Here is a 15884-nt window from a genome sequence, read left to right as displayed (position 1 = left end):
GTTTTGAATCTTGCTCATTCTTTTCAAACTCCAGCTAAATTTTGTTCTCCTTGTTTCCACTTTCACTGAGAAAAAAGAAACCATCCAATCTGAGCTCTCTCAACTCTCTTCTTGGAAATGTCTCCATGTATTCTTTCAATCTTTCTTCCCCCCATTCAGCTTCAGAACTGTCTCTTCTGTTGATCCATATCCCCTCATATCTCATCTCCTTGAATCTCTGAACATGTATGTGTCTATCTCTGCCTCTAGGCTTTACTAGACTATTCAGCCTAATACTTTTCAAATCTGTCATCGAAATAAAATGATTATAAAACTTCTTAGGGACACCATCACTTTCAAACTGTCTTTCTTTGTCTCTACACACACACACACACACACACACAAACTTATATATCTCTTTACTAGACACTCCCTTATTAACCTCATGGAATAAAAACCAGCTAACTACCAAACTCATCAGCCAACTTTGCTTATTGCATTTTGATTATCTCTCAGCAGAATTTGATTACCACACCCTTTTCTTAATATTCTCCTCTCCCACACCTTCTTTTATGAGATACATTTTCGCTCCTAGCTCCCATTCTATTTTCCCATATCTTTTCTTTCTTCTTTTCTAAGTTCTCTGTCTTTTTTCACCCCTTAATTATAGATATTGTACAATGTTTTAAATTTTTTCCTTCTCTTTCTGTATTTCATTTTATTCTTCACACTCCTGGATTCCTCTTCTTATGTGCTTGTTACTTCCAAATCTATATTTCTAGTGCCAAAAATTGCTTCATACCATCCTTTCAATGAAACCATTATTAATGGTCATCAAAGTTAATAACTTCTTTCTATTTACTTGCACAGCACGTTGCATAATTCATTTTGAACCTAGTAATATTTCCTTGTATTGAGAGTAGCTATTTACATGTCTATGTCTCTCCCTTTCTCTAAAATATAAGTGCTTTGGAAGCAAGGACTGTGACTTTGCCATCTCTGTATGGTGATTTTGAGTATTGGATTTTTATATTTTCCAATGTGAAACACTTTCTGAGACAAATTTCCTCTCTGTCAGTATGTCAAGCTTTAACCCTGTGCTATCATTAACATCATCTGTACACATTGACCTCAGAGGTAGGAGCACATTTTTGCTCTGCTTCACAGATATTCAGCCCTTTTCTAATTTCTGCGCCAAGGAAACTGCACAATGAGAGATTTCCTCTTTGCATTTTAGTACATCGATTCTAAGCATGACACTGTCCTGACCACTGACTTCCCTAAAGAATGTGTGGCGGCGTGTGTGTGTTGTAAAATTATTCAGTCAAGTCTCAAATGTCCTTCCAAATTGGTAGCTAGTAGAAGTATCAGCAGCATTTCCTGAGTGGCAACAGAATAAGACTTCTGCTGGTTTGGGTAATCACTGCTTCATTTATTGCAACTTTGCCCAGGAGCTCAAGCAGTTATTTCATCTATGTTTTATATTTTATGTTTTTATTTATTTAAAAACTCACCTCTATGTGTTGTAGTTATCTGCAATAAAATGAAGATTGAAATTTTGGTTGATATTTTCTCAACAATTCCAGTCAGTGAAATGAACTTTTTATTTTTTTGGTATGCCATTTCTTTCCTTTCTACTTAAAGGATGCTCAAATGGAGTTAGAGAGACAAATCTGAGTTAATTTTTCAATTCTACGATTTCAATGGCCTTTCCCTTATCTCATTTTATCTTCCTGTGATGACCAGAATAGAATACATGATTTTCTTAGGTTTTATCAAAGAATAAGGGAATCCAATTAACATTCCTCAATATTAATATGCAGCTCTTCTTGGTATCTTCCTTTGCATTCGTTGGCCTTTATAAAATAACTACCTCAGCATTACTAGTATAATAAAGTTCAAAATTAATCATCTGGAATCAGCAGTAGTCACTGTCTCCCATCCCCCTCCCCCATGTCCTTTATTCAGCCCACACTAGTTTGCTCAACTAGCATGTAGTAAAAGATGGAAAACTGCACTTGCTGTAAGTATACCATTGAGTACCCCCTCACCTCCTGGAATGGTTAGTAGATTTTCTTGATTTATATGTGGTCTCACCACAAACTAAAAAATTTTTTAAATGTTACAATATAACTGAATTTTTAGTCAGTTCTGTTTTAAATTTTAAAAGCTCAAATTATAATGTTGATTTTTATTTTAGAATTTAGTTTTAGAGTTATCCCATGGTTTCGTCATATTTGCTGGCCCAGAAAATGTGAGTCAAAGCTTTCCATATAAAATTCAACAGAATATAAATTTAGTAGGTATTATCACCTACCCTCCATTACCAAACTTGTCTGTAATTGGAAAAAAATGAACAGGCAATTTGGAAGATGGCTGTTGCTGATTAGGAGAGAACTGCGGAGAGTCCAGAACCTGTCACATCCACCTTGACAGGGTTCTCCTAAGATAACTAAGTACTAAGGAAACCATCTTGGGTGAAATGGACTTTTAGGAATCAGATCACTTCATCATTAATGTAGTCATCTACACGTTATGTATACGTACCATATTCTGCATTAAGATTTTCTACCCCTTTAAGTTTTCCTGATAAAAGGTATTTTTCCTCTTTCTTCACTGATTTTTCAGGGCAATTAATGAAGAGGCTAAAGCAAAAAAAAACCCTACCATATAAAGAAACCCCCAGAGAGAACGATGAATTATTGAATTAAGCAGTGATTTAAACTGAATAAACATGCAAAGGTTTAGAAGTCTGTTTATCCACAGGTATAGCTATGACATTTAACCATTAAACATATATTACATCCTTGCTATAACAGAAATGTGATATAGAAGTTGAGAGGTTGGGTGATGAAACAGACCATCAGTTGTCAGGGAAAATGGTGCATCTTTGCCTCAACATGGACAGTGACCAAGTGATTTATTCAAATCAGTTAAGTGGTCTATATGGATAATCATCTTGTGCAACTGGAATGGATATTCAATATCTAGTTTCATGGATATAAGCTCTACGAATAACCCAGATAACATCTGTTTAAAATGAACAATAACTTCTACAGCGTGGTCGTCTTTCTGAAACATCTTTCTTTAATTTTAATTCGAAACTATTTTATTTATTTATTTATTTATTGGGATATAGTTGCTTTACAATGTTGTGTTAGTTTCTGCTGTACAGCAAAGTGAATCAGCTATACATATACATATATCCCCTCTTTATTGGATTTCCTTCCCATTTAGGTCACCACAGAGCACTGAATAGAGTTCCCTGTGCTACACAGTTGGTTTTCATTAGTTATCTATTTTATATATAGTATTGTATATATGTCAATCCCAATCTCCCAATATGTCCCACACCCCCTTCCCCCCTTGGTATCCATAGGTTTGTTCTCTATGTCTGTGTCTCTATTTCTGCTTTGCAAATAAGTTCATCTATACCATTTTTCTAGATTCCACATACATGTGTTAACATACAACATTTGTTTTTCTCTTTCTGACTTCACTTTTCTGAAACATCTTTAATCTGGTAATTTATGTATAAATTTAAAGTATCATTATGGAATGTATCTACACAATTTTGAACCTTTTATAACTTCTGCTAATGCCATTTTTGAGAGATTAACACATTCATCATATGATTAGCGCCTGTTGTATAAATGGATATTTTGTATGGTTCTAAGATTCCTTTTTCAAATTTCAAGGAGTGGTTTGGTCCTGTTTCAAGGCCCTAAACACACTTTGTCACATGCTTCTTGGCCATATCAAATTTTACCACATCTCCCACAGCTTTCATCTTCCTAGACTCATAAGGCCTAACACTGAGTATGTATGAATGTCTCACCAATCTTTCCATCATTTTAGTTTCCCTTACCAAACCTTTTGCAGCTGAGTTTCTCTGAACCCTGCTCTAGTGCTCCATAATAAAATGCCTGTCAAACGGAGATCCTTTTCCAAGTAGGTACTACCAAATACTCCATCAAGAAACAATTATTTCTTTATTATCTATTTATTTTAGTTCCTGCCAGGGTATGATAGTGATCAGCTATTCACTGCATGTAATTATGAGTACTGACTTGGCTTCTGTAGGAAGTAGAAGGAGTAATTTAACCCATAGATATTTAATCTTTCTTAGGGGACTTATGAGAAAATTATACATAAGGATAAATATCAGCATTAATATTTAAAATCCAAGTGGCTTGGAATAAATTTGTCATGAGCAGGAAGTATAAAGCCCAAGCAATGTTTAAAACTTATGACATAAATTGATCAATCTTTGTAGATCTGAATTGGTTAAACTACTATAGTTATGTATTTTAAGTTCATAGTACTTGAAGTTTTAAATTTCCACTTCATTTATAATTAAAGGCGAATGAAATGAAGACAGCATTTAGGAGACCAAATATAATTTTAAGAGAGAAAACAAGAGTTTAGTTTGAACTGTGGTCTTCTGCCACTTACTTGGTTGTTAATTTGCTCCATGACCTTCAGTCAGTAACCTCACTGTGTCTCAAAGGATATAATAATCCTGACCTGCTTTACAGAGGCGTGCTGTACCTTAATTGATGTGTGTTAAGTGCCTGGAGGTACTTTAATGAAAGCCATTATTGAAATGCAATTATTAACATTTGGGATAATGAAGTTAGCTTAGATGGTTTAGCCAAGCCTGGTGTGAAGATGGTTTCTAAGTTCAAGAGCATAAAAATTCCCTGATGCAAAACTTTAAAAAAAAAATAAAAGGCCTAAAAAAGCAAAAATAGAAAATGAAACCATAACTGGCTTATTTGCTGACTTTAGCAGCATCGGGACTTGCAGTTTATTGCTTTGTCTCTGATCAAGTGCATTGCAATCAATGCGAATTACTACAGAGATGCTAGGAGATAATTTTGCAAAAATGTCAAAAATGCAAAATTTGGGAGAGCTGGATAGGCTAGAAATGACTGTATCGATTTTGTGAAGGTTGGTAAATTACTACAATACCACCTTACTTTAAGGTAGATTGCAAATCTTGCATTTTAAGCAAGATCAACTCTAATTTTAAACTTCAGGAAAGGCTTAGTGTATTACATGCATTACTTTCATCCGTGAGAAATTTAGAAGATCGTGTGCTTACCTAGTATAAACTAGCTGTGAAATTTCCAGTAGGGCTCATCCTTCTGCTCAACAGTTCCTTCCTGTTTATACATTTCCGTGGGTTTGTCTTTATACTCAGAGAGCAATCAGACCAGAATAGAAATAAGTTAAAACAAAAAACAAAAGTTAAAACTCCTTATTCTCAAGAAATGACAGAAACTAACAAAAACAGCATTTTCAGAAAATGATCTGAAAAATAGCCATTCAAACTTAAGTAATGTCATACTTACATTTATCATTTTTTAATTAATGCTTTTTAAAAAAATGATGTCAATTGCATTTAAATAGCATAACTGTCTAGAACATAGGGTCACAGAAACTGAAAATTCAGTATTTAGAGGAAGTTTCTTCAACTACATCTTAGTTTTCAGACACTAAAATTTCGATGCTTCTAGCAGTATATAATGTAATCATTCTGTTAGGGTTCATTTTTGTGTTTATATTTGCTAAAAATGTCATGCAAAAATATGTTAAAAACTGCAACAGATACCCATGATATCACTTCCCACAATTAACGAATTTTATACTAATGAAAAGGTTTTTCATCTTGTATTTCATATTATGTATGTATTTAACATGGAGAACATTATTTAAAACCATTTGTTTTTTTCCTCAGTCCAATTCTTCTCCCAGTTTCATTAGCACATAGCACTATTGTAAATATTTTTATAAATATAATTTGGTTTAATATTTTATTACATATGTATATTAGTAAGCAACATATATTATTGGGTTTTAATACTTGTATGTTTTAAATATATATTAATGGCATTGTACTGCTTGTATCATTGTGCAGTTTGCTTTTTCACTTAATATTATGTTCTTTGTGTATATTCATTTTGATACATACAGACCTATTTGATTCATTTCAACATGTATAGTAGTATGCCACTATATCCATATACCATAATATTCTTATATGTACTTCTACTTATGGGTGTTTAGATTGATTTTATTTTTTGCTATTATAAACAGTGTATGAATGTTTGTGCACATGTGCAAGAGGTTTTCTTGGGTATTTACCTAGGAGTTGAAATGATAATTTTATATATATATATTAAAATTTGCCAGGTAATATACATTACTTTCTGAAGAGCTTATGTCAATGCAAACTGTCATCAATAATACATTGGATTTAAAATATTTTTAAAAACTATTATCACTTGGCAAGAGGATGCACAGAAGTATGCAATGGTGGAATATATTGATATATGTATATATATATGTATATATATGTGTATATATATGTGTGTGTGTGTGTGTGTATATATATATATATATATATATATATATATATATATATATATATATGCAGGTTTGCTAGGACTGCCATAAAATAACACAGACTGATTGACTTAAAACAACAGAAATTTATTTTCTCACAGTTCTGGAGGTTTGGTTTCTTCTGAGGCCTCTGTCGTTGGCTTGCAGATGGCCACCTTCTTGCTGCATTCTCACATTGCCTTTCTTCTGTGCTCATGCATTCCTGGTATCTCTTCACTTGTCCAAGTTTTATCTTCTTATGAGGATACCAGATTGGATTTGGGTCTACCCACGTTATCTCATTTAACTTTACCTCTTTAAAGCCCCATCACCAAATATAGTCACATAACAGGGTACTGGGGGTTAGAGATTCAACATATGAATAATGAAGTATTGTGAATAATACAGTTCAGCCCATAAAATCTGTGTATATCTATTTTTGTAGTCCCTTAATATATACAAATATATGATTTAGATAAATAATTTATTTAAATATTCATTTAGCAATCAGTATAAGACAGGAATTGCATTTTTTTAGTGAAAGTAAATTCTCACTTTAAAATTTAGATCAGACAGGAAATATGAGGAGCTCTTTTCCTGAGAATGGAATGTGACTTCTTCCCCCATCTTGTAACTAACTCACCAATCTCAACACCGTTCAAAGAAGTCATGAATGTGCTCTATTTAAAAATGAGGGTGGGGGCTTCCCTGGTGGCGCAGTGGTTGAGAGTCCGCCTGCCGATGCAGGGGACACTGGTTCGTGCCCCGGTCTGGGAAGATCCCACATGCCGCGGAGCGGCTGGGCCCGTGAGCCATGGCCACCGAGCCTGCGCATCCGGAGCCTGTGCCCCGCAACGGGAGAGGCCACAACAGTGAGAGGCCCGCGTACTGAAAAAAAAAAAAAAATGAGGGTGGGAGGAAGGAAGATGCAAGAGGGAAGAGATATGGGGACATATGTGTATGTATAACTGCTTCACTTTGTTATAACGCAGAAACTAACACACCATTGTAAAGCAATTATACTCCAATAAAGATGTTTAAAAAATTTTTTTAAAATAAAATAAAATGATATGGAGATAAGTAATAAAAATATATGTATAATTAAAAAAAATGAAGGGCTCTTACCTAAATTTCAAAAAAGGTTGCTCATGAAACAAACTAGCTTTATAAACCCAGTTGAATTTCACAGTTTTAAATCCTAGGGAACAAAAATGATTATGTATCTCAAATGAGATAGTGGATAGGAAATTTTTTTAAATGTCTATAAGATATAATGTATTAATACAACTTGGCAGTAAATTGAGGCACGTCACAAGCAAATGACACAAATCTAAAGGAAGCCTTTGCTTAGTAGAAAACTTGGAGATATTTCTTCAAATGGTTAAATAAAAACTCAACAGTAGGGACTTCCTGGTGGCCCAGCAGCTAAGACTCTATACATCCAATGCAGGGGGCACAGGTCCGATCCCTGGTCAGGGAGTTAGAACCTGCATGCATGCTGCAACTAAAAGATCCCATGTGCTGCAACTAAGACCTGGAGCAGCCTAAATAAATATTTTTTTAAAAAAACTCGACAATACACCTTTTCTTTCTTTCTTTTTTCTTTCTTAGCATCTTTATTGGAGTATAACTGCTCTAAAATGGTGTGTTAGTTTCTGCTTTATAACAAAGTGAATCAGCTATACATACACATACGCCCCATACCTCTTCCCTCTTGCATCTCCCTCCCTCCCAACCTCCCCATCCCAACCCTGTAGGTGGTCACAAAGCAGCCAGCTGATCTCCCTGTGCTATGCGGCTGCTTCTCACTAACTATCTAGTTTACGTTTGGTAGTGTATATATGTCCATGCCACTCTCTCACTTTGTCCCAGCTTACCTTTCCCCCTCCCCGTATCCTCAAGTCCATTCTCTAGTAGGTCTGCATCTTTATTGCTGTCTTGCCCCTAGGTTCTTCATGACCATTTTTTTAAAATTCCATATATATGTGTTAGCATACGGTATTTGTTTTTCTCTTTCTGACTTACTCTGTATGACAGTCTCTAGGTCCATCCACCTCACTACAAATAACTCAGTTTCATTCCTTTTTATGGCTGAGTAATATTCCATGGTATATATGTGCCACATCTTCTTTATCCAGTCATCTGCTGATGGACACTTTGGTTGCTTCCATGTCCTGGCTATTGTAAATAGAGCTGCAATGAATATTTTGGTACTTGAGTCTTTTTGAATTAGGGTTTTCTCAGGATATATGCCCAGTAGTAGGATTGCTGGGTCGTATGGTAGTACTATTTTTAGTTTTATAAGGAACGTCCATACTGTTCTCCATAGTGGCTCTATCAATTTACATTCCCACCAACACTGCAAGAGGGTTCCGTTTCCTGCACACCCTCTCCAGCATTTATTGTGTGTAGTGTTGATGATGGCAATTCTGACTGGTGTGAGATATCTCATTGTAGTTTTGATTTGCATTTCTCTAATGATTAATGATGTTGAGCATTCTTTCATGTGTTTGTTGGCAGTCTGTATATCTTCTTTGGAGAAGTGTCTATTTAGGTCTTCTGCCCATTTTTGGATTGGGTTGTTTGTTTTTCTCGATACTGAGCTGTATGAGTTGCTTGTATGTTTTAGATATTAATCCTTTGTCAGTTGCTTCATTTGGAAATATTTTCTCTTATTCTGAGGGTTGACTTTTCATCTTTTTTATGGTTTCCTTTGCTGTGCAAAAGCTTTGAAGTTTCATTAGGTCCCATTTGTTTATTTTTGTATTTATTTCCATTTGTCTAGGAGGTGGGTCAAAAAGGATCTTGCTGTGATTTATGTCATAGAGTGTTCTGCCTATGTTTTCCTCTAAGAGTTTGATAGTGTCTGGACTTACATTAGGTCATTAATCCATTTTGTTTATTTTTGTGTATGGTGTTAGGGAGTGTTCTAATTTCATTCTTTCACATGTAGCTGTCCAGTTTTCCCAGCACCACTTATTAAAGAGGCTGTCTTTTCTCCACTGTATATTCTTGCCTCCTTTATCATAGATAAGGTGACCATATGTGCATGGGTTTATCTCTGGGCATTCTATACTTTTCCATTGATCTTTATTTCTGTTTTTGTGCCAGTACCATACTGTCTTGATTACTGTAGCTCTGTAGTATAGTCTGAAATCAGGGAGCCTGATTCCTCCAGCTCCATTTTTCGTTCTCAGGATTGCTTTGGCTATTTGGGGTCTTTTGTGTTTCCATACAAATTGTGAAATTTTTTTGTTCTAGTTCTGTGAAAAATGCCACTGGTAGTTTGATAGGGATTGCATTGAATCTGTAGATTGCTTTGGGTAGTAGAGTCATTTTCACAAAGTTGATTCTTCCAATCCACAAACATGGTATATTTCTCCATCTATTTGTATCATCTTTAATTTCTTTCATCAGTGTCTTATAATTTTCTGCATACAGGTCTTTTGTCTCCTTAGGTGGGTTTATTCCTAGATATTTTATTCTTTTTGTTGCAATGGTAAATTGGAGAGTTTTCTTAATTTCACTTTCAGATTTTTCATCATTAGTGTATAGGAATGCCAGAGATTTCTGTGCATTAATTTTGTATCCTGCTACTTTACCAAATTCATTGATTAGCTCTAGTAGTTTTCTGGTAGCATCATTAGTATTCTCTATGTATAGTAATGTCATTTGTAAAGAGTGACAGCTTTACTTCTTCTTTTCCAATGTGGATTCCTTTTATTTATTTTTCCTCTCTGATTGCTGTGGCTAAAACTTCCAAAAGTATGTTGAATAGTAGTGGTGAGAGTGGGCAACGTTGTCTTGTTCCTGATCTTAGTGGAAATGGTTTCAGTTTTTAACCATTGAGGATGGTGTTGGTGTGGGTTTTCCATATATGGCCATTATTATGTTGAGGAAAGTTCCCTCTATGCCTACTTTCTGGAAGGTTTTTATCATAAATGGGTGTTGAATTTTGTTGAAAGCTTTCTCTGCATCTATCGAGATGATCATATGTTTTTTCTCCTTCAGTTCTTTAATATGGTGTATCACGTTGACTGATTTGCATATATTGAAAAAGCCTTGTATTCCTGGGATAAACCCCACTTGATCATGGTGTATGATCCTTTTAATGTGTGTTGGATTGTGTTTGCTAGTATTTTGTTGAGGAATTTTACATCTGTGTTCATCAGTGATATTGGCCTGTAGTTTTCTTTCTTTGTGACATCTTTGTCTGTTTTTGGTATGAGAGTGATGGTGGCTTCGTAGAATGAGTCTGGGAGTGTTCCTCCCTCTGCTATATTTTGGAAGAGTTTGAGAAGGATAGATGTTAGCTCTTCTCTAAATGTTTGATGCAGTTCGCCTGTGAAGCCATCTGATCCTGGACTTTTGTTTGTTGGGAGATTTTTAATCACAGTTTCAATTTCAGTGCTTGTGATTGGTCTGTTCATATTTTCTATTTCTTCCTGATTCAGTCTCGGCAGGTTGTGCATTTCTAAGAATTTATCCATTTCTTCCAGGTTGTCCATTTTATTGGCATAGAGTTGCTTGTAGTAATCTCTCATGATCCTTTGTATTTCTGCAGTGTCAGTTGTTACTTCTTTTTCATTTCTAATTCTATTGATTTGTCTTCCCCCTTTTTATTGTGATAAGTCTGGCTAATGGTTTATCAATTTTGTTTATCTTCTTAAAGAACCAGCTTTTAGTTTTATTGATCTTTGCTATCGTTTCCTTCTTTTCTTTTTCATTTATTTCTGATCTGATCTTTACGATTTCTTTCCTTCTGCTAACTTTGGGGTATTTTTGTTCTTCTTTCTCTGATTGCTTTAGGTGTAAGGTTAGGTTGTTTATTTGAGATTTTTCCTGTTCTTAAGGTAGGATTGTATTGCTGTAAACTTCCCTCTTAGAACTGCTTTTGCTGCATCCCATAGGTTTTGGGTCATCGTGTTTTCATTGTCATTTGTTTCTAGGTATTTTTTGATTTCCACTTTGATTTCTGCAGTGATCTCTTGGTTACTAAGTAGTGTGTTGTTTTGCCTCCATGTGTTTGTATTCCTTACAGATTTTTTCCTGTAACTGATATCTAGTCTCATAGCATTGTGTTCAGACAAGATACTTGATACGATTTTAATTTTCTTAAATTTACCAAGGCTTCATTTGTGACCCAAAATATGACCTGTCCTGGAGAATGTTCCATGAGTCCTTGAAAAGAATGTGTATTCTGTTGTTTTTGGATGGAATGTCCTACAAATATGAAGTCCATCTTGTTTAATGTATCATTTAAGGCTTGTGTTTCCTTATTTATTTTCATTTTGGATGATCTGTCCATTGGTCATTGTGGGGTGTTGAAGTCCCCTACTATGATTTTGTTACTGTTGACTTCCCCGTTAATGGCTGTTAGTATTTGCCTTAAGTATTGAGGTTCTCCTATGTTGGGTGCATAAATGTTTACAATTGTTATATCTTCTTCTTGCATTGATCCCTTGATTATTATATATTGTTCTTCTTTGTCTCTTGTAATAGTCTTTGTTTTAAAGTCCATTTTGTATGGTATGAGAACTGCTACTCCAGCTTTATTTTGGTTTCCATTTGCATGGAATATCTTTTTCCATCCCCTCACTTTCAGTCTGTATGTGTCCCTAGGTCTGAAGTGGGTCTCTTGTAGACAGGATATATACAGGTCGTTTTTATATCCATTCAACCAATCTATGTCTTTTGGTTGGAGCATTTAATCCATTTACATTTAAGATAATTATCAATATGTATGTTCCTATTCCCATTTTCTTAATTGTTTTGGGTTTCTTATTGTAGGTCTTTTCCTTTTCTTGTGTTTCCTGTCTAGAGAAGTTCCTTTAGCATTTGTTGTAAAGTTGGTTTGGTGGTGCTGTGTTCTCCTAGCTTTTGCTTGTCTGTAAAGGTTTTAATTTCTCCATTGAACCTGAACGAGATCCTTGCTGGGTAGAATAATCCTGGTTGTAGGTTTTTCCCTTTCATCACTTTAAATCCCTTCTGGCTTGCAGAGTTTCTTCTGAAAGATCAGCTGTTAACCTTATGGGGATTCCCTTGTATGTTATTTGTTGTTTTTCCCTGCACTTTTAATATTTTTTTCTGTGTATTTAAGTATTGGTAGTTTGATTAATATGTGTCTTGGCATGTTTCTCCTTGGATTTATCCTGTATGAGACCCTTCATGCTTCCTGGACTTGATTGACTATTTCCTTTCCCATATTAGGGAAGTTTTCAACTATAATCTCTTCAAGTATTTTCTCAGTCCATTTCTTTTTCTCTTCTTCTTCTGGGACCCCTATAATTCGAATGTTGGTGCATTTAATATTTTCCCAGAGGTCTCTGAGAGTGTCCTCAATTATTTTCATTCTTTTTTCTTTATTCTGCTCTTGAGTAGTTATTTTCACTATTTTATCTTCCAGGTCACTTACCCATTCTTCTGCCTCAGTTATTCTGCTATTGATCCCTTCTAGAGAATTTTTAATTTCATTTATTGTGTTGTTCATCACTGTTTGTTTTCTCTTCAGTTCTTCCAGGTCCTTGTTAAACGTTTCTTGTGTTTTCTGCATTCTATTTCCAAGATTTTGGATCATCTTTACTATCATTATTCTGAATTCTTTTTCAGGTAGACTGCCTATTTCCTCTTCATTTGTTAGGTCTGGTAGGGTTTTGCCTTGCTCCTTCATCTACTGTGTGTTACTCTGTCTTCTCATTTTGCTTAACTTACTGTGTTTGGGGTCTCCTTTTACAGGCTGCAGGTTCATTGTTCCTGTTGTTTTTGGTGTCTGTCCCCAGTGCCTAATGTTGGTTCAGTGGGTTGCATAGGCTTCCTGGTGGAGGGGACTAGTGCCTGTGTTCTGGTGTATGAGGCTGGATCTTGTCTTTCTGGTGGGCAGGTCCACGTGTGGTGGTGTGTTTTGGGGTGTCTGTGGCCTTATTATGATTTTAGGCATCCTCTGTGCTAATGGATGGGGTTGTGTTCCTGTCTTGCTAGTTGTTTGGCATAGGGTGTCCATCAGTGTAGTTTGCTGGTCATTGAGTAGAGCTGGGTCTTGGCGTTGAGATGGAGATCTCTCGGAGATTTTCACCATTTGATATTACGTGGAGCTGGGTGGTGTCTTGTGGACCAGTGATGTGAACTTGGCTCTCCCCCTTCAGTGACAGAGCTGTGAAGCCTGGCTGCAGCACCAAGAGTCTGTCTTCCACATGGCTCAGAATAAAAGGGAAGAAAAAAAGAAAGAAAGAAGAAGATTAAATAAAATAATAAAAATAAAAAATAATTAAGAAAAAAATTTTTAAGTAATTAAAAAGAAAAATGGACAGACAGAACCGTAGGATAAATGGTAGAAACAAAGCTATACAGTTAAAATCACACACAGAAGCATACAGGTAGACACTCACAAAAAGAGGAAAAGAGAAAAAAATATGTATGTCATTGTTCCCAAAGTCCACCTCCTCAATTTGGGATGATTCGTTGTCTATTCAGGTATTCCACAGATGCAGCATACATCAAGTTGATTGTGGATATTTAATCCGCTGCTCCTGAGGCTGCAGGGAGAGATTTTTCTTTCTCTTCCTTGTTCGCACAGCTCCCGGGGTTCAGCTTTGGCTTTGGACCCACCTCTGTGTGTAGGTTGCCTAAGCGTGTCTGTTCTTCGCTCAGACAGGATGGGGTTAAGGAAGCAGCTGATTCGGGGCCTCTGGCTCTCTCAGGCCAGGGGGAGGGAGGGGTACGGATGTGGGGCGAGCCTGCGGCGGCAGAGGCCGGCGTGACATTGCACCAGCCTGAGGCGCACCGTGTGTTCTCCCAGGGAAGTTGTCCCTGGATCACGGGACCCTGGCAGTGGCAGGCTGCACAGGCTCCCGGGAGGGGAGGTGTGGTTAGTGACCTGTGCTTGCACACAGGCTTCTTGGTGGCTGCAGCAGCAGCCTTAGCGTCTCATGCCCATCTCTGGGATCCACGCTGATAGCCACCGCTCACACTCATCTCTGGTGTTCCTTTAAGCGGCCCTCTTAATCCCCTCTCCTGGCGTACCAGGAAACAAAGAGGGAAGAAAAAGTCTCTTGCCTCTTCGGCAGGTCCAGACTTTTCCCGGACTCCCTCCCGGCCAGCCGTGGTGCACTAGCCCCGCAGACTGTGTTCACGCCGCCAACCCCCGTCCTCTCCCCCGCTCCGACCAAAGCTCCGTCTCTGGAGCTCGTTTAGGCAGTGCTCTGAATCCCCTCTCCTCGCACATCCTGAAACAATGGTCTCTTGCCTCTTCGGCAGGTCCAGACGTTTTCCCGGACTCCTTCCCAGCTAGCGGTGGCGCACTAGCCCCATTGAGGCTGTGTTCACGCAGCCCACCCCAGTCCTCTCCTTGGGATCCGACCTCCAAAGCCCGAGCCTCAGCCCCCAGCCCCCACTCACCCCAGCGGGCGAGCAGACAAGCATCTTGGGCTGGTGAGTGCCGGTCGGCACCGATCCTCTTTGCGGGAATCTCCCCGCTTTGCCCTCCGCACCCCTGTTGCTGTGCTCTCCTCCGTGGCTCCGAATCTTCCCCCCTCTGCCACCTGCATTCTCTGCCTGCTAAGGGGCTTCCTAGTGTGTGGAAACCTTTCCTCCTTCACAGCTCCCTCCCACTGGTGCAGGTACCGTCCCTATTCTTTTGTCTCTGTTTTTTCTTTTTTCTTTTGCCTTACCCAGGTACGTGGGGAGTTTCTTGCGTTTTGGGAGGCCTGAGGTCTTCTGCCAGCATTCAGTAGGTGTCCTATAGGAGTTGTTCCACATGTAGATGTATTTCCGATGTATTTGTGGGGAGGAAGGTGATCTCCGTGTCTTACTCTTCCGCCATCTTGAAGGTCCTCCCAATAAGTGCAACTGAAATTCTTTTAGTATCTATAAGTCAAAGTATTAAATAGGATTTTCCAGATAACATTTATGTTTCACTTTGCTTTTTGAAGAATAATAAAGTTGGCCTCAGTGGCTTTTCTGATTGCATCTTTGTTTAGTTTCCTGCCTCGGTTCCAATTTTGTTTTAGCTTCTTTGTGATTCTGCATCACAATTCTGTAATACACTGTGATTTTTTAAATGATCATTTCATCGTTTGTATAAATAACAAATCGAGAATTCCAAATGTTACATGTATAATATTAAGTATGTCACAGATTCGAGGTTTGCAATGATAATTATGGCAAACCATCTCTCCTTTTAATTTAAAATGTTACTTGGTATGTCACTCTTCTTCTGATGGACTGCATAGGATAAAACCCTTTAATAATAACGGACATTAATCCTATGGAAATGCAGTGTCATGTTTGAAAGACTTCCTCTGCAAAGAAATAAACTGTAGTGTAAACCAACTTACTTAATATTTCTATGAGAGTATGATAAAGAGAAAATAGACTCCCTTCCCTATCTATATGTAATGGATGATAATAAAACAGAAAGTTAAGCTCAGTATAACAATATTTCTCATTAAGGATATGTTTATAGATTTAAATATAATTTTACAAATAAAAACATGTGGCCAATAAAATGAGTTTATAAA

The sequence above is a fragment of the Tursiops truncatus genome, chromosome X (genome assembly GCF_011762595.2).
Source record: "Tursiops truncatus isolate mTurTru1 chromosome X, mTurTru1.mat.Y, whole genome shotgun sequence".
NCBI classification, from domain to species: domain Eukaryota; kingdom Metazoa; phylum Chordata; class Mammalia; order Artiodactyla; family Delphinidae; genus Tursiops; species Tursiops truncatus.
The sequence above is the reverse complement of the archived record's forward strand: the minus strand, read 5'-3'. Positions refer to the sequence as shown.